Below are 21,934 nucleotides of genomic sequence, written 5' to 3'. Positions count from 1 at the left end.
CCATAAGTGCTACTTATGCTTCTATGAGGTTACCAAGAGCTACATCCTCCTATAGGTGACAACCATAGATTTCTATGTCAGCTATCTGCCATGCTTCTTTATGATGATGTCACAAACTCTCGCTTTCAATCGTATGCTTCTATGATGCCATCTCCTAACATGATGCATCCTATCATGCTTCTAATGATTTACAATAGAAAAACTTGAAACATAAACTTGAAAAGAACTAGGTGAGGAAGACTATCTCAATCATAGTAGAGATATTTTGCTTCCTCATTCTTGGATTTCTTCTTTTCAGCTTCCTCCACTTCTTCAATGACATGGGCTTCTTCTCTTCCTCTTTTATTGTTGTCCCTCTTGAGTTTAGGACAATCTCTCTTGTAGTGCCCCTATTGTTGAAGTTTCTAAGTTTTCTTAGTTTAGAAACCCTTCATGCACTTTTTCTGATTTTATTCCAACCTACTTGTTATTTTTCCTTTAACAAGTTATTTAGAAAGTAAATACTAGAAATAAACACCAATGCATGCTCAACATATTACAGATCAGCGACTAAAAGAAACAAGAACAAACACACCACATGACACCATTATTTTTGGACCAATGTCCCCAGAAAAACCCAATGTGGGAAAACCAGTGCAGCTATTTGATGGTTTTCTTATTAAGCAATATCAGAGTACAATCTGGGTGCCAAAACTGGCTTACCCAGCAGAGAATTTCCTTAGCAGCTATACCTCACAGTTTGAGAGAAATTTCCTGGCTGAAACCCCGGAAAATCCTTCTGGTAGTTCCTCAGCACAAAACTGCTCTACAACCCCAACGTCTACCCAATCTGGACTGTGTCAGCCTCTCCTGGCCTAATGTTGGCTCTGTGTCAACCTTCCTTAGCCTACGTCAGCCCCAGGAGGCCCTGCGTCAGCTCTGGGAGCCTCTACAATAGCTACACTGGCCCCTCTGGTACTCTATGCACCACTTGGCTACCTCTGCATGGCCCTGCGTGAGCCCTTGCTGGTTCTGCGTCACCCTCATTAGCTGTTGCGCTGCTCTCCCGGCACAATCTCTGCCTTCTCTATTACTCTGTACTCAATGCCCCTCCGCTGCTCTCCCGATCACTGATTCTATCTCTCTTAGCAAACCCTGCTCTAGAAAATAGAATGACTGATCATTTGGTGTACTCTCCAAGTGACCCTCAAGCCTCCTCTTATACTTTTACTGTTGACATCTCAACGGCCGAGATTAAGTCCCTAATCAACGGCTAAGATTAGATATGGCTTGATCCATGTCTTTTGGACCACTCTAACACAAATTCATATTAATACACATTAATATTTTAATTTCCCTAAGTTTAGACTTAGGGACTACATTAAAAATATTAATTATTTTAATATCTCTTGGTTTGTTTAGAATCTACCCAAACCCTTTCTGGGTATTGGAGATCTCATGTGCCCAATCTCTCCACCAAATTTCGTGGCTAGAGCACATCCGATGCTACCCCAAATCAACACTCCCTCTTAGCAAGGACTGTGCTCTAGCAATACTCCTCACTGAGTATTACTCTGGTCATCTGACATCGGTACTTGTGTTGATGCTAGGCCTTCCTGCCCAACATCCTTTGCACTGTTGCCTCCTGTACTACTGCCCATGGTTATGCCACTACCACTGTTGCATCTGTACAACAGCTCCCTCTGCATCTGTGCTGATGTTGGTCCTTTCTCCCAACACTGCATCCGCACTGCACCTCTTCTCATCAAGTTGCATCGTGCCACCCACTGCTGCACTGCAACTCAGTTACTAAGAAGTAAGTAACTGATCTCCCAATCTGACCTCCCTGTTGGGCTAGAGACACCCACTGATGCTGAAGCTCCCTCTGCCGCTGACAAGTGATCCCTCTCTAACCACTACACTGCTGCAACAACTCCCTACATCTCGCACCGTTGCACACCTCTTTATGCCTTCCTGCATTGGTGCAACACTCTTGTGCCTCTCGCACTGCTGCAGCCTGCTAGCCTTGCACTGTCTTGGGACTCCTACACTGTAGCTCCCTCTTCAGCTCCATCCGCATCCGTCTCTACCCACCCAGCGAGTCCTGCTACTCCTCTTCGGGGCTCCCGTAGCAAGGTCTAATCCAAGAGGCTGGGAACCTCAAAGATCTTGCCCCTCATCGCCTGTAGTCCGCCTGACTACAGCTCAATGTCTCCCCACTTCTTCTCAAGTGGTGCGTGTGCACTCATGGCACAGTCATCGTCTATCAAAACTTCCTTCTCTGCCTGTGTTGGCACTGCCTTAATCTCGAAAGACTCTCCCTTGCTCTTCATCCTTGGACACTGGGTCGCATAGTGACCCAGCTCCCCACAGTGGAAGCACTTGATCTTGGTGAGATCTTTCTTCTTCTGCTTCTTCTGCTTGACCTTCATCCCTTCGCTGCTGCTACCTGTCTTCGACTGCCGTCTAATCTCTTCCTGGCGAAGAGCTGCCCACATCTCGTCCCAAGGTGGGAGAGTCCCTCTGCCCAGGATACTCTGGACAAACACTTCCCAATCTTCTGAGATAGCATTCAAGGTTGTCCTCACCATAAGCTCCTGATTCGGTGTTGCTCCTATAGCAGTCAACTCGTCTCGAATCTCATTCAATCCTCCGACAAAGCTGTCAATCGATTGACCATTATTCATCTGATATGACCTCATATGGTTCTCAAGTAGAATTCTTCTCTGCACAAAAGTATGTTGGTACAATTTCTTGAGGGCCTCCCACATCTCATATGCGTTTCCTTCTCGGCAATGTGTGGAACTACATGGTCCTTGACCCCGTCAAGGATGATGCTCTTGGCCCTCGCCATTGCCTCCTCGTATTTGTCGTTATCATTGGGGTCCACTAGGATAGCTATAACCTTCAAGGCGAAGTTCTTGACACGATTCCTGTCAAGCACTAATAAGATTCAGGCCTTCCAGACTGTGAAGTTCGATGCTCTATCCAGTCTATCCTGGCCTCTTACCCCGTGTAGTGCCATGATGCTCCTCTACTTCCCTCCTGGTAGTTCTTTCTTCGACTCCTCTGAGTCTCTACTTCCCGGCTGGAAGTTCTCTTCTGGACTCCCTCTGAGTCTCTATTTCTTGGCTAGAAGTTCTCTTCTCGACTCCCTCTGAGTCCTGATTTCCCTCCTGGAAATCCTTCTGTCACTTGTCGAGATGTCCCCTACTCTGATGGACTTGTGCAACTGCACTTCTAATCCGAGTTCCTCGGCTAGAAACCCTCGATAACAACTCCTTTGGCCCTGCTCTGTTATGTACTGTTCTGACTAAAGTATCTCACCAGCTCCACTCTGCAATATTCCTACAGCCTTCTAGACCACAGCAACTGCCTCTTTGTGAACTGCATCAGCCCCTCTCTGCCTCACGCTAGCTCTGCGTCACCCCGGATGGGTCTACCTCAGCCCTGGAATGCCTTGCATCAGCCCTCTGGCCCTCTGCGTCAGTAACGCGGGCCTCTTTGAGGCTCTGCGCAGCTCCCAACTTCTTCTACGTAGCTCTGGCTGGCTCTACATCACACTTCTTGGCTTTTGCGTTGCTAGAAACAGCGTCTGTCACCTTGGGACAACTGTTTTTTGTTGTTATTGCTCCGCTCGACTGATGTCTCTTAGTCCTCCAGTGATCTGTAATCACCCTCTGATACCATGTTGAAGTTTCTAAGTTTACTTAGTTTAGAAACCCTTCATGCACTTTTTCTGATGTATCCCTACCTACTTGTTATTTTTCCTTTGACAAGTTATTTACAAAGTAAACACTGAAAATAAACACCAGTGCATGCTCAACATATTACAGATCAACGACTAAAAGAAACAAGAACAAACCAATGTTCTAGAACTCCGACTCAGCCAAGGATCGACTCCGACTCGGTATCGACTCGGCCGGCTCGATTTCAATGACTCAGTCGTTCTAAAAAATACATTAAATATTTATTTTTTTTATAAAAAAACATAATTTTAAAGATTCTCATTCATGTTTCCAAACACACAGCATTAGAATATAGATGGAAGACAACATATGATCAAAGTAGGCTCATGAATATATCCATTATATCAAAATGGCACCCAGTGCACTGTCCAATACATACATGATCAAAACAAAAACACATAACCAAGGAGGCTAGAAATGGCCTCTACAACAAAAGTAAACTGTCACTAGTAGTAAGTACCACTGGCTAGTAGCTACTGCCGGAGGAGCGAAGATCATGTGGATCAATCTCTGGATTATCATCAAAGTCAGACAGGGGGCCCCATGGCTCCTCCTCATCATCATCTCCAACTGCAACTGTAGAAGTGGTAGCACTAGCAGGCTGTGCAGCAGATGCAAGCTGAGATAGATGAGATATGCAGCTGCACTTCTGTTGTGGCTGAGCAGAGGAAGCGCCTGCAACTAGAGGACTTGTTGGCTATGAGGTTGAGGCTGGTACAAGCGGATCAAGATCTGCATTCAACTGAACATTATGTTCGAGTGATGCTATCGTTTGTAATTCAAAATCCATATCCTCATCGAAAGCAAACTCTATTGGATGACTCTCCACTACCGAATCTGATGTTGGATCAATGTCTTCCAACACAATGGGATCTGAATCAGGTCTTTTGTTCAGCAATTGGTTGCGTTTGAGCCAGAGGTTGTATTGGACATAGACTAGATCATTTAACCAGTTTTGATCCAAACGGTTTCTCTTCTTTGTGTGAATCCTCTCAAAGACGAACCAATTGCGCTTACACCCAGTAGCACTGCAAGTTTGATTCAAAATACGAATTGCAAACTTCTGCAATTCAGGACAATGGCTACCAAAAGCCTCCCACCCAGAGTTGCGGGGGAGCCCCCCCCCCTTCAAACCCGCTCCCAATCCGCGCTCCGGTCGGGAGTGGCTCAGGAGCGGGTCAAGAGCGCACTCCCATAAAAAAATTTCTCTCATTGCCAAAATCAGGATCGATTTCGAGAGTGTCGCTCCCGAAGCGAAAATTAAAGCTTGGGAGTGATCGCTCCCGATCACTCCCGAGCTTTTAATTTTCGCTGCGAGAGCGACGCGCGGAATGCCAAGAGCGAATTGCGCGAAAAAAATCTACAGACGCCAAAAAAATTAATTTAAAAAAAAAAATTGTTTTAAAAGGGCTTGGGGGGCAAAAAATATTTCATTGTGACTTGAATGAGTTGAGGAGAGCCAAGGAGATTGAGCAAAGGAGCAAGGAGAAGCGAGCACCGAGGAGCAAGCCTGCAAGTAGGTTAGTAACTTAGTAATTTTAGTAACTTAGTAATTTAGTAATTTAGTTTAGTTTAGTTAGTAATTTAGTAAATATATAACTTATTTAATAAATAAATCATGAATCTAAATAAATTAAATTAATTAATCTAAATAAATTAAATTAATTTTCTCATTCCTATTCCCATTCCCATTAAATTTTGCAGATTCAAAAGCCTACAAATATCAAACATCATGGACCTGGCTATATTTCTTGGCATTTTCCTCTTCTTGGTCCCTTTTCTGGTTATTATGGTGCTAGAGAGTAGGAAACAGAGGGGCCAAAATGAAGAGGGGGATGAAGAAGCTAGAGAAAGTGGATTTGATGAAAACCCCGGTGAGGAGCTGGAGGAGGGTGAACATGACTCTCAAAAAAATAAACAAGACCAAACCCCATTGTGGAAATATGTTAACAGGCTTGAAGCAGGGAAAGGGGGTGGAGTCACTAAATTTCATTGCCCCCATTGCAACAATAATTACACAGGTTCATACACTCGTGCCAGAAAACACCTCTGCGGTAAAAGGCCATGGGATGGAGATAAACAAATAGGAATCAAAACTTGTGTAGCTGTGTCAGCAGTAGATAGAGCCAAATAAACAAGGGAAGAGGAGGAAGCTCAATACAAATCTAAAAAATCAAGGGGTTTCTTTGAACCAAGCTCACAATCACAAGCACAAAGAACTCTTTCAGCATCCTCCCAAGGCAATGGATATGGAGGCACAGGGTCACCAGCTAAGGCGTAGAACCATATCAGATTTCCTTGATGAGGGGTGTAGGAATGATGTGGATTCAAAAGTTTATAGGTTTCTCTATGCATGTGGGATACTATTCAATGTTCTTCGCTCACCTTATTGGCACGAAATGGTTTCTGCCATAAATGATGCCCCTAAAGGATGCAAGAGCCCTGGGTATGTCAAGGCAAGAACCGTTGGACTTGATCATGAAAAAGCAAAAATATCACATTCTTTGAATAGAATGACAAGTTCTTGGACTGAGCATGGGGTGTCCATTGTATCTGATGGATGGACAAATGTCAAAGACAAGCCATTGATAAGTGTTCTTGCTGTGTCTGTTAGTGGTGCCATCTTTCTAAATGCATATGATTACTCAAGACAAGTTCAAGACCGCCATCAACATTGCAGAAGCATTACTTGAAACAATTGACCATATTGGGCCATACAATGTCATCCAAGTCATCACTGATAATGCTCCTAATTGTAACGCAGCGGGAGCAATTATTGAGGATCAATACCCCAACATATTTTGGTCTAGGTGTTTGGTTCACACATTGAACCTTTTGATGCATGATGTTGTTAAGAACAAAAATGCACAATAGAAATGGATTGGTGATTTGTACAAAAAAGGCAAACAAATGATAAAATTTATTACAAATCATAGCAATACCCATGGCCTTTTCTGCAGTCACTCAAGATTGGAGTTGTTGAAGATTGCGAAGACTAGATTTGGTAGCTATCACCTCACCTTCAGGCGCCTTTTGAAGCTAAGAGAGTCATTGGCTAGCCTGGTATCAATTCCACACTGGCAGGTATTAAAGGAAAGAGCTACAAATGCAGCTGACAGGTGAGGTTTTGAACTAGTGGAGGAGGCCGCTCTTGATGGTATGTTTTGGTCAAGTGTGAGGCAAGTATTAGATTTCACCAAGCCCATTTATCACATGATTCGGTTTGCAGATACAGATAAACCAATGATTGGAGAGGTGTATGAGCAGATGAATACCATGTTCGGGCAAATAAAACATATTGTTCATAACAAAGATCCTGACTTGTACAAACTGATTCACGATTGTGTGTGTGTGTACGATGGAATAAACTTAATCTTCCACTACATTGCTTGGCGTATATCCTTACGCCAAAATACTACTCTACATCTTGGTTGGGCCAACCTGCACCAGGGGGTGGGATTACGACCAAACCCCATTTAGATGCAGAGGTAACTAGAGGATATTTGGATGCATTAGAAAAGTTGATACCTGACAGGGAGGAATGTGCAGCGGTGCGCCTTGAAATAGGCAGATACTTTAGTGGCACTAGTTTGTTTGGTACCTTCCATGCAATGGAAGACAGAGACAGATTTGATTCTCTCACATGGTGGGAAACATATGGCAGCCAAGGACTTTTGCCAAAATTAGCAAAAAAAGTTCTATCACTACTTGTAAATACATCTTCTGCAGAGAGGTGTTGGAGCACCTACAGCTTCATACATAATGTGAAAAGAAACAGAGTCAATGAAAACTAGGCAAAAAGCTTGGTTTATGTGCACTATAACTTGAAGTTGTTGAGTCATTACTGTGATCGGGCTTATGAGGATCCCATATATAAAATTTGGGACAACCACCGAGAGGATGACAATTTGGAGGATGGCACTATACATCTTGAAGAACTGGAAGAGGAACTTATAAGGGATGAAGATGAAGCAGCTGCAGCAGCCATGCCACCTCCACCATCCAGTAGCAGTGCTCGAGTTCCGAGTCTTGTTCCTTTGCTATCACCACCTCCATCTACACCCTCACATGGAGGGCATGTGCCTTCTAGTTCTGGTTGTCAGTCTATGCGGGAAATTCCTAGAAGACCACCACGACCTGCTTATACAGGAGACTCTCGTGGCAAGGGCCACATGTAGATTTACAGTTTACTTGTCTTTTCTAGTTTCTATTAGTTTTCATCACTGTTGAGTCTTGAGTCCTTGACTCTTGACTCTTGACTCTTTCATATCATAATGATACTTTTTGTAAACAATATATGACTGTGACAATGAAAGTTTGAAGTTTGAAGTTGGCAATTATAACTCATTGGTAATGATTGTGAATTATGAATATGATGCTTCATGAAAGACTAAAGTTGTTTCATTTCATTTCATTATTCATATTTCATTTTATAACATTTCATTTCATGGTAACAGTTAGAACTTAGAACTTAGAAATATCTAAGATATTATTTCTTGTTATGGTTGAACTTAGCTTACAGGTACAACTTTGGTGATCAATGATGATAAATGTTATATATTGAATTTTCAATTTTGAAAGCTTGAAGTTGAAACTTTAAGATTGAATTTGATGAATCATGATCCACGAGACTCAATATGTTGCAGTTGTAATATGTATGTTACTAACTTGTGGACATAGTTGATGAAGATTATAACTTCTAGATGATTGATGTGATATGGTTCAATGATCAATCTATGTTTTTTTATGTTTTTTATATCTAATTCATCATTCTACATGTTTTCGTTGACATATATGTATCAAAAATTAAAAAATTAAAAAAAAAAATATATATATATATATATATATATATACTTTTAAAAAAATTGCTCCAAGATTCGCTCCCAAACCGGGAGCTTCTGAAAATGTCGCTCCCACTCCTGTTTTCGCTCCCGCTCCCAAGTAACATAGCTCCAACCATTGTGTTGCAAAAAACATAGGAGTGTCATGAGTTAGCACAACAAAATTCCAAATTATATCCAACTTTCAAATTATAAATGATTTAACAAAAAAACTATTAAGAATTTGAAAATTGAAATTTTTGTTTACCTGGCTCATTTGCTTCTCTTGCAATCTTTGCTAAGTTCTTCCCAAAGGTACCCGAGGCATTGGTGAAGGTCGTGACCTGTCGGTGTATCTCCAGCTGATCAGACTCCAATGGGATCGTGCGATCAATGCAGTCAATCATTCCATCTCTAACCTCCCCCCAAGCTCCTATCTCCTTATCTTTATAGTGATACTGTGGGTTCAAAAAATACCCAGCTGCATATATAGGGCGATGGAGTTGATTGTTCCATCTTTCATCAATGATTGCCCAAATGGGCCCATACTTGGCCACTTTATCCTTGTATGCCCTCTTTATTTGCTCCTTTTCTTGATCCATAGCCTCATAAATGAAGCCCATAGCCAATCTTTCCCCATCCACCAACCGTAACACCTTAACCAGTGTCTCCAAAATATTTCTTTCTTAAATTTCTTTTTCAATTCTTTGCCTTCCAGTTTGTGAGACTACTGGCTTAGATTCCATTCTTCACTGGAAAACATCTTTTGCAAGTTTCTATGTTGTGAAAGCATAGATTGCAATGTCAAAAAATGAGTATCAAATCTAGTGATGGCAGGCCTAATAATATCCCTGCCCCCAATGTGTTTCCTCATGAGGCTCAAAATCCATGAATGATTGTAGATAAATTTTGTTATGCTTTTGGCATGATTTACAATGTTTTTGACCTAATCTAATTTTCCAATATCCTCAAGCATGAGGTCTATGCAATGTGCAACACATGGGGTCCAAAAGATGGTCTTGTGTTTTTCCTCTAATAGTTTACCAGCAAAAACATAGTTAGAAGCATTATCTGTGATGACTTTAACAACAGTAGCCACCCCCACCTCCTCAACAACCTCATCCAATAGTTGAAACAACAATTGCCCATCTTTTACCTTATCAGATGCATCAACTGATTTTAAAAACATGGTTCCCCGTGGGCAGAAGATAAGAAAGTTTATGATGGTACGGTTTCTTTGATCAGTCCATCAATCTGACATGATGGTACATCCTGTTCTTGCCCATGAGTCCTTGAAATCTTTCAAATAGTCATTAATGGATAAAATTTCTTTCTGCAAACGATACCCCCTTAACTCATGCATAGTAGGGCCTTTGAAGCCTTTTCCAACAACATATATGGCATCAAACATAGGCTCATAATATGGTGAACGGGAAGCATTGAAGGGGATATCAGCATCATACCACCATCTAGCTATGTAATCACAAGCAGTCTCCCTCAATTCTTTCTTCCAATGGTCATCTAAAGTGGGTTGCATTTGACTTCTACTAGCTTGAGGACCATGTGCATCTAATGGAGAGGAGGGAGTGAAATAACTTTTGATATTCATATCACCCTTTTTCATTCTACCCTTTCCCTTTCTTGAATAGACTCAAAAGAGGGAGGAACATATAAGAAGGGGTTGGATGCATCAGTACAAGGGATAGAGGAAGAACCCTCAAAATCAAAATGGGGGTTGGTAGCCATCATTTTATGTATATTCCTCTTCCTCCCAATTTCAGCGTCTAACTCTTTTTGCCTAGCCTTATCTTCTTTAAACTTCTCAAAGCTAGCTAACAATTCCTTCCTAATCTGCCCAATTTCTGGTGAGGTACATGGAGTAATTGGCCTCTAATCCCCGCCAAGTGTTGTTTCAGCCTATTAATGCCCCCAGGACCTTCCTTAATTTTCCTATGGCAAAATTTGCAATGCATTTGACTTTCAACCATTTCAACATATGCCCAAGCAGCATCTTTCACTCTAGGTGCCATTTTTTGACTTGGAAATGAAAGCAAACAATCTGATTCAATGTTCATTTCTTTCACAAAAAACACTCTTTAGGATTTCTAGATTTGCACATAAAATTTAATAAGCAAAAACAGATTTGTACAAGTGAAAAAAAATACTTCCAGGCACAAACTACCTCCTCAAGCTTGCTCCAAGAAACCAACTCCTCAATGCTGCTCCAAATGGCTGCCCAAGAAGCTCCTCACTCCAGCTACAATGTTTGCCTAAGACTCTTCACTGCTACTCCAAAAACAAACTCAACAACTCCTCACAAACTCTCACTGAAATTCTCACTCAAATGCATGAGATGGTTGTGAGAGAATGAGAGGGGTTGAGTGGGTTAAATAGGGTTTGGGAGAGGGGAATGGACCCCAAAGACCAACAAAAAAAATACTAAACTGCTTTGGAGTCCCAATCAATAAGCAATTAATAAGAAAATAAAAATAAAAATCGCATTTTTTTAAGTCACTAGGTCGTTGTACGTAACCCGGCCAGGTTGATACGGACTCAGCCAAGCCGGTCGGGTTAATACCAAGCCGACTGAGTTGTTAGACAACTCGGCCAGCTCAGTATTAACCCGGCCGACTGAACCGGTTACTTGGCCGAGTCGCAGATTGGAGGCTTGGCTCGGACCAACTCAGCCGAGTCAGTTCCGAGCCGACCGTTTTTTAAAACATTGGAACAAACACACCACATGACACCATTATTTTTGGGCCAATGTCCCCGGAAAAAACCCAATGCAGGAAAACCAATGCAGCTATCTGAGAGTTTTCTTATTAAGCAATATCATAGTACAATCTGGGTGTCGAAACTGGCCTACCCAACAGATAATTTCCTTAGCAGCTATACCTCACAGATTAAGAGAAATTTCCTGGCTGAAACCCCAGAAAATCCTTCTAGTAGTTCCTCAGCACAAAACTGCTCTACAACCCCAGCGCCTGCCCAATCTGGACTGTGTCAGCCTCTCCTGGCCCAGCACTAGCCCTGTGTCAGCCTTCCTTGGCTTGCGTTAGCCCAGGAGGCCCTGCGTCAGCTCTGGGAGCCTCTACATCAGCTACGCTGGCCCCTCTGGTGCTCTGTGCACCACTTGGCTGCCTCTACGAGGCCCTGCGTGAGCCCTTGCTAGCTCTGCGTCACCCTCCTTGGCTGTTGCGTTGCTCTCCCGACACAATCTCTGCCTTCTCTGTTTCTCTGTACTCAATACCGCTGAGTTGCACTCCCGATCACTGATTCTATCTCTCTTAGCAAACCCCGCTCTAGAGAATAGAATGACTGATTATCTGGTGTACTCTCCAAGTGACCCTCAAGCCTCCTCTTATACTTTTCCTATTAACATCTCAACGGCTGAGATTAAGTCCCTAATCAACGGCTAAGATTAGATTTGGCTTAATCCATGTCTTTTGGACCACTCTAACGCAGATTCATATTAATACACATTAATATTTATTTTCCCTAAGTTTACACTTAGGGACTCCATTAAAAATATTAATTATTTTAATATCTCCTGATCTGTTTAGAATCTTCCCAAACCCTTTCTGGGTATTGGAGATCTCATGTGCCCCAACCTCTCCACCAAATTTCATGGCTAGAGCACATTCGATGCTACCCCAAATCAACACCTATTCTTGACGTCCATAGCATCGCATTTTTGCCATATTCTGTTTTCTCTTCTGAGGACCAAATTTTCCAAACTTCCCGTTTCTCTTTGCCATAGCAGCATATGCTTCAGTTTTCTCATTTGATCCTACGTCATATTTTGCCTTCAACCTGGTTTCTTCAATTTTGCATAGTGACCATAGATCCTTGAATGGAGTAGCTTCCTTCTTCCCATAAATGCTTGATGTAAAGTTACACCATTCCTCTAGAAATGTTTTTAGTACTATGGTAGTCATCTCCTTGTCAGACATTATTTCACCCAAATATTGTAGTCGGTGTTAGTTTTTGTAGCATCGGATGTGTCCTAGCCACAAGATTTGGTGGAGAGGTTAGAATACATGTATTCTCCAATACCCTAAAATCATTTCTAGAAATTCCACCTAGGGACAACTTAATTAGATTTATTAGTCAGTTTTTAATATTTCCTAAGTCTAAACTTAGGAAATATGATTAATTAATCATAGTTAATTAAGTCACAGTGAGAATGTTATAGAAAAGTAGATGTATCAGTTTCTAGTTAATCCTAGCCATCGATTAACATTTAATCGTGGTCATTGAAGTCTCAACGGAGGATTATAAGAAGAAATCGATGGGGCTTGGAGAAGACACATCAAATCAGTTGAGCATTCGATTTTGTTGGGAAATCTATCTCCAAAGTAGCTGCATTCAATTGCCGGAGGTGATTCAGTGAGATCGAAGCATTGAGAGAGGGGCAGAGATAGTGAGGCTAAAGGAAGCTTTTCTAGTTCCAGCAAGTACATTGCAGAGCGGCGGCGCAAAGCCTCTTGGGGAGATTTCTGTTTTGCTGGGGAGAAGGAGAAATTTTGAGCCAAATGTTGGGCAGAGGGTCCAAAGGCAAAGAGTATCATTTTCCCAGACAACAGCTGACGAGACAGTGAGAGGTGATGCAATTCCTAGCTAGAGGGACACAGTGATTGTGTAGGCTGACATAGAGACTACGCAGAGGTAGCAAGGGACGACTCAGTTTCAAGCTGAGGTCAGTGTCGGATCGCCAGAGAAGTGAGGAAATTTCCTCACTGGTTATTTTTATTAGTTTTCCACTGTTTGGATAGCCAGTTTGGGCATCCATAGCTTGTACTCAGATTTTCACTACTACATAATATTAAAATCCTCAATTGTTGCACTGGTTTTCCCGAGTTGGGTTTTTCCGAGGACTTAGTCCAAAAATAATAGTGTATTTTGTGTGTGTGCATCTATTTCTTCCAGTGTTTTTTTGCGGTATTTGTTTTGTGAAGATTGCAGTGTATTTTTTTCGATATTTACCATAGCACACAGCAAATAATTTGTTTAATTAAATTAACAAATAGAAGAAATAACATCAATTGTTGCTATTGGATTTGGGGTTAACCAAATTTCGACATGGTATCAAAGCGCAAATTGTAAGTCGGAGAGCTCAGTAGCAGAAGGGAAGAGGAATTTTGTAGCTTTATGTCAGTAGCAGTTCAAAACCCTCAAAGGAGGCACAGTTTCTTAGCTAGGAGGGTCAATTTCTTGAGGAAAAATTGATTTCTCTAAGTGAGCGATAGAGAAATCGGATTTCCCCAGTTTGAGGATTACCAGAGGCAGAAGGAGCAGCCAGTATTTTCCTTGCAGAGAAGATCTCTAGCTAGACGTAGTATTTTGCAGTCGTTGCTTGTGCAAAATAGCGTCAGGAGGAAGAAAGAGCACACACTAAGGGAAATTTTCCTCAAGGGACTTCTAGCTTCAGAAGTTCAATTTTCTCTTGCAGATAAGTAATCGCTATGAGCAGATTTACTCACTGCAATAGGGAGTGCGTAGAGCCTAGCAGCAGCTGACCAGAAGAGAAGAGGAGGATTTCCACTTATTTTGCTGAGATGGCCACTGTCAGACTACGTGATCAGGACAGGTTGGACGGTGCTTCCAACTATGTCATCTGGAAGGCAAGGATGCCCTTCCTTCTGGATGAATATGGCCTAAAGTCATTCATAAGATGCAATGGTAGCTATCCCCATGGATGCAGATCAGTTGAAGGAATATTGAAAGGAGATGGCGAGGGCAAAGAGGTTGATTCTTGACGGTGTTCGAAATCACATTGTATCACCCATACTGAGCCATGGAACGGCTAAGGATATGTGGGATACACTTTCCACGTTGTACCAAGGCACTTCCGATCAGCGGAAGATGTACTTGGAGAAGAAGCTGAGATGCACTAGGATGCAGAAAGGGGAAAGCATAAACCCCTACCTCACCAGGATTCAGGAGATCCGGGATCAATTGTCAGCTATTGGAGCACCACCTCAAGCCACAGAGCTAGTATGATTGGCACTCAACAGTGTCTCCAACGAATGGTAGGTATTTGTCCAAAGTATCTTGGGCAAAGACACCTTGCCAAGGTGGGACAGGATGTGAGCCGATTTGCAGCAGCAGGAGTTGAGGCAAGACTTAGTAAAGAGCTCCATCAATGGCAGCAGCAACAGCGAGTTGAAGCAGGTGAAGGGGGAGGAGAATGTGGCCCTCGCATCAAAGGGTCCCAGTCAGGGACAGGGGGAGCAACGAAAGAAGAATAAGGACCTGTCAAAGGTCAAGTGCTTCAGATGTGATGAGTATGGTCACTACAACACCTAGTGTCCTCTCAGGAAGAAAAACAAGGAGAAGCAAGACTAGGTGTCACCTCATGCCGAGATTGATAGGTTGTCCTCTAGGCTAGAGGAAGACTTCGCCATGTTTGCTGACATAACCCAAGGAGTAAAGTGGGCTGACTTAGTATTGTAGCCTCAGAGTGCTATAGATATTCTTGAGGAGGTCCACCTCTTGAATCAAAACCTTGCTACGGGAGCCCACAGTATTTCAATAGCAGGATGGATCAGTGGCAGTAGATGCAGTCAAATGCCAGAGTGACAGATGCAAAGTCTAGTTGCATTTCAAATGTTGGGGAGCGCAGTGCAGAGTTGGCAGCAGTGCAGACGGCTCAGTGAGGAGTCAATAGCAGTGTAGATGCCTCAGTGACAGCGCAGATACTAGCAGCAGTCAGAGACTCAGGTGACAGATGTATCATACTGATCACAATTGATTCAGTATTCAGGATGATTTTCAATTGCAGATGTTTCAATTGCAGCAACAGCAGATGGAGAGGGAGTCGCAGTGCACATGCAGTGTTGGCAGCAGTTCATTTAGCAACAGCACATATCAGAGTTGTGCAATCGTTGGTGGGCAGCAATAACCAGACATCAACAGCGTGATAGGAGATGATGCAAAGACAGGGTGGTGCTATAGGGGGCAACAACACTAAAGCACATTCCTTGCTAAGAAGGAGTGTTAGTTTTTGTAGCGTCGGATGTGTTCTAACCATGAGATTTGGTGGAGAAGCTAGAATACATGTATTCTCCAATACCCAGAAATCGTTTCTAGAAATTCCACAAAGAGACGGCTTAATTAGATTTATTAGTCAGTTTTTAATATTTCCAAGTCTCAACGGAGGATTATAAGAAGAAATCGATGGGGCTTGAAGAAGACACACCAAATCAATTGAGCATTCAATTTTGTTGGGAAATCAATCTCCAAAGTAGCAGCATTCAATTGCCAAAGGTGATTCAGTGGCATCGAAGCAGCGAGAGAGGGGCAAAGATAGTGAGGTCGGAGGATGCTTTTCCCAGTTCCGGCGAGTACATTGCATAGAGACGGTGATTGCCACAGAGAGGCAACACAAAACCCTCTTGGGGAGATTTCCATTTTGTTGGGGAGAAGGAGAGAGAAATTCTGAGCCAAAAGCTGGGCAGAGGGTCCGAAGGCAAAGAGTATCAGTTTCCCAGACAACAGTTGATGAGACAGTGAGAGGTGATGCAGTTCCGATCTAGAGGGATGCAGTGACTGCATAGATTGATGCAGAGACTGCACAGAGGTAGCAAGGGATGGCTCTGTTTCGAGCTTAGGTCTGTGTCGGATCACCTGTGTCCTCACTAGTTATTTTTGCCATTTTTCCTCTGTTTGGATAGCCAATTTGGGCATCCATAGTTTGTACTCAGATTTTCACTATTGCATAATATTAAAACCCTCAGTTGTTGCACCGATTTTCCCAAGTTGGGTTTTTACAGGGACTTAGTCCAAAAATAACGGTGTATTTTGTGTGTGTGCATCTATTTCTACTAGCATTTTTTCCATTTGTTTTGTGAAGGTTGCAGTGTATTTGTTTCGATATTTGTTGTAGCACACAACAAATAATTTGTTTAATTAAATTAACAAATAGAACAAATAACATCAGTTGATGCAATAGGATTTGGGGTTAGCCGAATTTTCACATTTAGTACCTTATTTCAGATATCCTCATAAAGTAGGAGGCTATTACTTCTTCTTTTGATATCCTCAGCTTTTAGAGTTCTTGTCTTAACGAGATCACTTCTCCTGCAGTGCTTATGGAAAAAAAAAAAAACTCTAAAAGTTTGTCATAAATTTCTTTCGAAGTTTCTAGTTTAGATACATAGGGAATGAGGGGATCCTTGATGGATTCTATGAGAATCCTTTCAGCCCTTGCTTCCACTTTCATATACCTTGCAAGTGCTTGAGCATCTTCGTTTGGAGGTTTAAAGATTGAGTCCTTAACATGTTCCATGGCATCATTTTCTATGAGGTTCAGATCTTTCCTCTTCTTCCATGCAAGAAAATTTGAAGCCCCAACCAATTTGTTGCTTTCCTTGCAAAAAGACATTTTGACATGTTCAAATGTAGACATAAATATACTTACTTGTGAGGATGATCCTTCCTTCTTGAATTTAATGATGATATAGGTAATTGAAAACTTCTTCTTGATGAAGATGCTTTTCTTCAAGAGTGATTCTTGACTCCAAAGAGAGGGAGAGTGATTCTTGACTCCAAAGAGAGGGAGATCACTTTGGCTCCTTTGATGATAATGACAATGTCCTTGATCTTTCTTCTCTTGGATGTGTAGACTTCAAGTTACTTTGATTTGCAGATCTCTTCAACTTGCAGAGGTAGGGTCTTTGTGGTTTCTTTCCTTGATGTTGACTTGCGTGAGGATCCCAAGAATGCTTTTAGCGTAGACTTCTTCTTTGACCCATCTAGGGTTTTGACACTTCCATTAAGAAGATGTAGACATTGTTTTCTTGAGACGAGAGGATATTCTTGATTCTTTGAAGCCCTTGAGTCAACGCTAGTCAAATTGGTTGTTCCACCAAGGATCTCAGCATCTCTTCAAATTTCAGCCTACTACCACAAGCCTACAATTCTCAGCATCTTAAAAAACCCTAGTTGCAGCATGTGAGAGAAATAAACAACGATTTTATCCTTGATTTCCTTCTCGCTTGGATAATACCTCCTTCTCCAACAATTTGGCTTGATAGATGACTTGGTTTCTTCCCTCATTCAGATTCCCAGGTTGATTGTGATTACCTCGGCTTCTTCTGCAACAAATGATGCTAGATGTCCTCACACGTGTGAGGTATTTGCCCTACAACAGATCACAATAACTTCGGCTCCTTCTCCTTCCTTCTTTACTTGATGACAGGCTTCTTCACTTGTGATTCTCGCACTTCTTCTTGGATTTCAGATGCTTGGATTGATGTTCTTCAAGTGAGGTCGTGACCTCTTTTATATAGTAGTTTGCCCATGAAATAAGCCAACTTGAGTCGGAGTGTAGGTCGACATCCTCTTCTGTATGAATTTTTCACTATTACAGCCACTGGAAATTATTCTTCTAACTCAAAAAATAATTATGCAGTTTATTCGCTGCGACAAATAACCAATAAAATCACAGCAGCAATTTTCACCATAAAAATAGTGGCGAAAATAAAATATTGGAAACTGAGAAACTCTAGCACACATTGTAATTTCGATAGTTATTTTTGGACAATTGTCCTCAGAAAAACCCAACATGGGAAAACTGCTGCAGCAGTTGAGGGTTTTATTATTAATGTTCAGCAACGATTTTGAGTACAATGATGTAGATGCCCAACTGGCAATCTAATCTAAGGAAAACATTGGCAAAAATATTGTGAGAATTTTCTCACCCCACAACTATTTTCTGCCTCCAAAATAGCTTCCCCCACCTCTGCGCTGCGCTCCCTGTGTCACCCTCTACGCAGAGCCTATGCTGCCTTCTGAAGATTTCGGCCTTCCTTCCTTTGACTCTTTTGGGAACTGGAAATCCTCCTCCCAGAATGCTACTGATCTATTCTTCCACCTACTACTCAACCCCTAGCTCTATCTTCTCTGTTAAGTTGTTGCTACTAAGAAAATTGAACTGTCTGGACAACTAAGTATCTGCGCTGGATGATCTCCATCACCACATCGAATTTCTTTTATAATCCACTGTTAGAACACCTACAGCCAAGATTAAAACTTAATCAATGACTAGGATCATTTCTAGATCGATCTGTGTGAGTTTCTAGATGATTCACACCTTATCTCAATTAATATAGATTAATTAACCATATTCTCTAAGTTTAGACTTAGGAAATATTTAAAAAACGGTTAATAATCTAATTGAAACACTTCTAGTCAGAATTTCCAAAAACGCTTTTTGGGTATTGGAGATCTCATGTATTCTAGCCTCTCCACAAAATTTCATGGCTAGAACACATCCAATGCTACAAAAACTAACACTCCCTCTTAGGAAGGAACATGTTCTAGTGCTACTACACACCCATTAGCAGCACCCTATCTCTATCTCATCTCTTGTCACATTGTTGATGTCTGACCATACTGCACACCAACCACTGCGCAACTCTAATATATGTTGCATCTGTGATGCTACCAACCCTGCCATACCGCTGCCAACACTGCATCTGCACTGCAACTCCCTCTCATTTGTTGTTGTTGCAACTGCAACATCCAAAATGACCTGTCCCTGCTACTGAAACGAGTTATCCACCATACCCATTTGTTCTCTTAAATAGATGAACTTAGCTCTCCCTAGAGCTTTTGTGAGTATATCTGCAACCTGCTCTTCTGTGGGAACACATTATAGCTGGATTGCTCCTTGTTGTACACAATCTCTGATGAAGTGACACCGAATATCGATGTGCTTCGACCTGTCATGAAACACTGGATTCTCAAAGAGATTTATGCAACTCTGATTATCACAATAGACATTGGTCGCCTCCATCCTCTGCCTGAACAAGCTTACTAGCAGAGTCCGAAGCCATATAGGTTCACACGTAGTTGTGTTGGCTGCCATATACTCTACTTCTGCAGAGCTCAGTGCTACTAACTTCTCCTTCCTGCTACACCAAGAAACCATCCCTGATCCAACACTGAAGCAATACCCAGAGGTACTTTTCCTATCCACTGAACTACCTACCCAATCTACATTTGTGTATCCACAAAGTCTGACATCATCCCCTCGAGTATATTTCAACCCATACTCGACTGTGTCATGAATATAACTCAGAATATCCCTCACTGTTGCCCAATGTACCCTTTTTGGTTCCACCATGAACTGATTAAGGGTATTGACTGTGAAGCAAATATATGGCATAGTGTGACTAGATACATGAGAAACTCAATGAGTTGCCTATACAAGGTGGGGTCAACATCCTTGTCATCTGATGCGTCTATCTTCTTCCAGTTGGTAATCATGGGCATAGACATGGGTCTGTAGTCCTACATTCCGAACATTTTCAAAATATCTGTAGAGTATCTTCCTTTCCCAAGGAATATCTCCCCATCCTTCTACCACACCTCCAACCCTAGGAAATAGTGCATCAACCCCAAATCCTTCATGTCGAATTTTGCTGCCAAGTTCCTCTTGCAGTACTCAATGAGCCCTGATGATCATGTCAAAAAGAGATCATCCACATACAAGACTAGAATGAGTGGCTCATCCTTTACCATCAAATAGTAAAGGTTGGGATTTGCGTCACTCTTGACGAACCCCATCTGCTGTAAGTAGGTGTCAATTCTACCATACCAAGCCCTGGGAGCCGACTTGAATCCATATAGAGCTTTCTTCAATTTGCACACATGCGTGTGCCTCTCATGAGTCTCAAAGCCCTCTGGTTGTTCTATGTACACGTCTTACTCTATCACCCCATTCAAGAAGCTTGTCTTGACGTCCATCTAGTGAATGTGCCAACCCATCTAAGCTACTAGACATATAACAGACCAAATAGAAGTGTATCTGGCAACTAGGGCGAAGGTCTCCTCATAATCTATCCCTTCCTTCCGTGCATACCCCTTTGCCACGAACCTAGCCTTGTATTTTTCTACACCATCGTTTTCTACATAGTTGATCTTATAGATCCATCTTAAACCTACAACTGATTTGTCCTCTGGCTAGGCACTACCTCCCAAACATCATTCATCATGATAGAGCTATACTCTTCTACCATAGCATCTATCCACACCTGATGTTGTGCGGCATCCTGAAAACTGGAAGGTTCTGTAACCTGAGCCACCAAAGCTTGGTATCTGACAGGATGTCTGCGCTGTCTCTTGTTGGTCCTAGGAGTTCCAATGAACTCGTTTGCATCTCTCAATATCTGACGAACCTCTCTGTTGGCTCAACCACTAGTCGTGAGAAGTTTTCCTAGCTCCTTATCATCCTGTCTCTGCTGCTCCATCAGTTGAGTACTCTTGAATTTCCTACACCTGAGGAAATATTAGTGCTGGTCATAGTACTTGACCCTTGTGACTATCCTCTTGCCTTTCCCACTGGCTGCCCCTACTGCTAGACTAAAGGAGATTTTGTTGACTGATTCTGATCACCTACAGGCATCTCACGAGACATCCTAAAAGCTCAATCCTCCATGAACTTCACGTCTCGCCTTACTACTATCTTCCTATTTCTAGGAATGTAGATTCTGAATGCCTTTGAGATTTCGCTTTATCCAATGAAGAACCCCTTCTCTGCACTCTAATCCAGTTTGGTTCTTTTATAATCTGGCACGTGACAATAAGCAACGTTGCCAAAAATTCTAAGGTGGCTAACTTCATGCTTCTTCCCTATGAAGACTCCTAGCGTTTTCTTCCCCAATGCTCATGAGGAGTCCTATTCTGAATATACACTATTGTGTTACATGTTTTTTCCTATAGAAATCTGGGTAGATCCTGGTCATATAACATAGCCTTTGCGGCGCTAACAATGGTTCTATTTTTTCGCTCCGCTACACCATTTTGTTGTGGACTATATGAAGTTGTCCATTCTCTCTCGATGCCTTCCTCCACACATAAATATATGAAGTCTTTATCAATATATTCTCCACCATTATCAGAGCGAAGCACCTTGATCTTTTTCCCTGTCGCATTCTCCACAAGAGCTTTAAACTCTCTGAAACGATCGAAGACCTCATACTTGGTCTTCAAGTAGATCCAAGTTTTCCTGGAATGATCATTAATAAAGGTGACGAAATATTCGGCACCGCTGAGAGCTCTAGTGGACATCGGGCCACAAATATTTGAGTGTATAAATCCTAACATGCCATCACCTCTATTGTCACTTCATGGAAATGTCGCCTTAGCATACTTCCCAAGTACGCATCCTCTGAACACATCATCATGTTCAGTGCCAAGTTAAGGAACCCCTGTTACAGTTTCTTTAAGCATCTTGAGTTCTCCATGGTGTAGATGTCGAATTCTCCTGTGCCATAACTCATTCAGCTCCTTCTCACTACTACTGTCATTGCCTATCAGTGCCATTAGAGAATCGATTTGTAACCGGTATAAATTGTTACTTCGAACTCCAATCTATCT

The 21,934-nt window shown here is 42.1% G+C and overlaps 1 protein-coding gene across 1 annotated transcript in view; it reads right to left on the bottom strand.

Annotated features, from left to right (window-relative positions):
- LOC149146882 (sodium/hydrogen exchanger 5-like) overlaps positions 1-21,934 on the bottom strand; it is a 295,386-nt gene that overhangs the window by 24,676 nt on the left and 248,776 nt on the right.

This window comes from Pinus tabuliformis, chromosome 9, assembly GCF_031772625.1.
Source record: "Pinus tabuliformis cultivar Carrire ecotype Pingquan chromosome 9, CPIR1, whole genome shotgun sequence".
NCBI lineage: Eukaryota > Viridiplantae > Streptophyta > Pinopsida > Pinales > Pinaceae > Pinus > Pinus tabuliformis.
The sequence above is the reverse complement of the archived record's forward strand: the minus strand, read 5'-3'. Positions and strand labels throughout refer to the sequence as shown.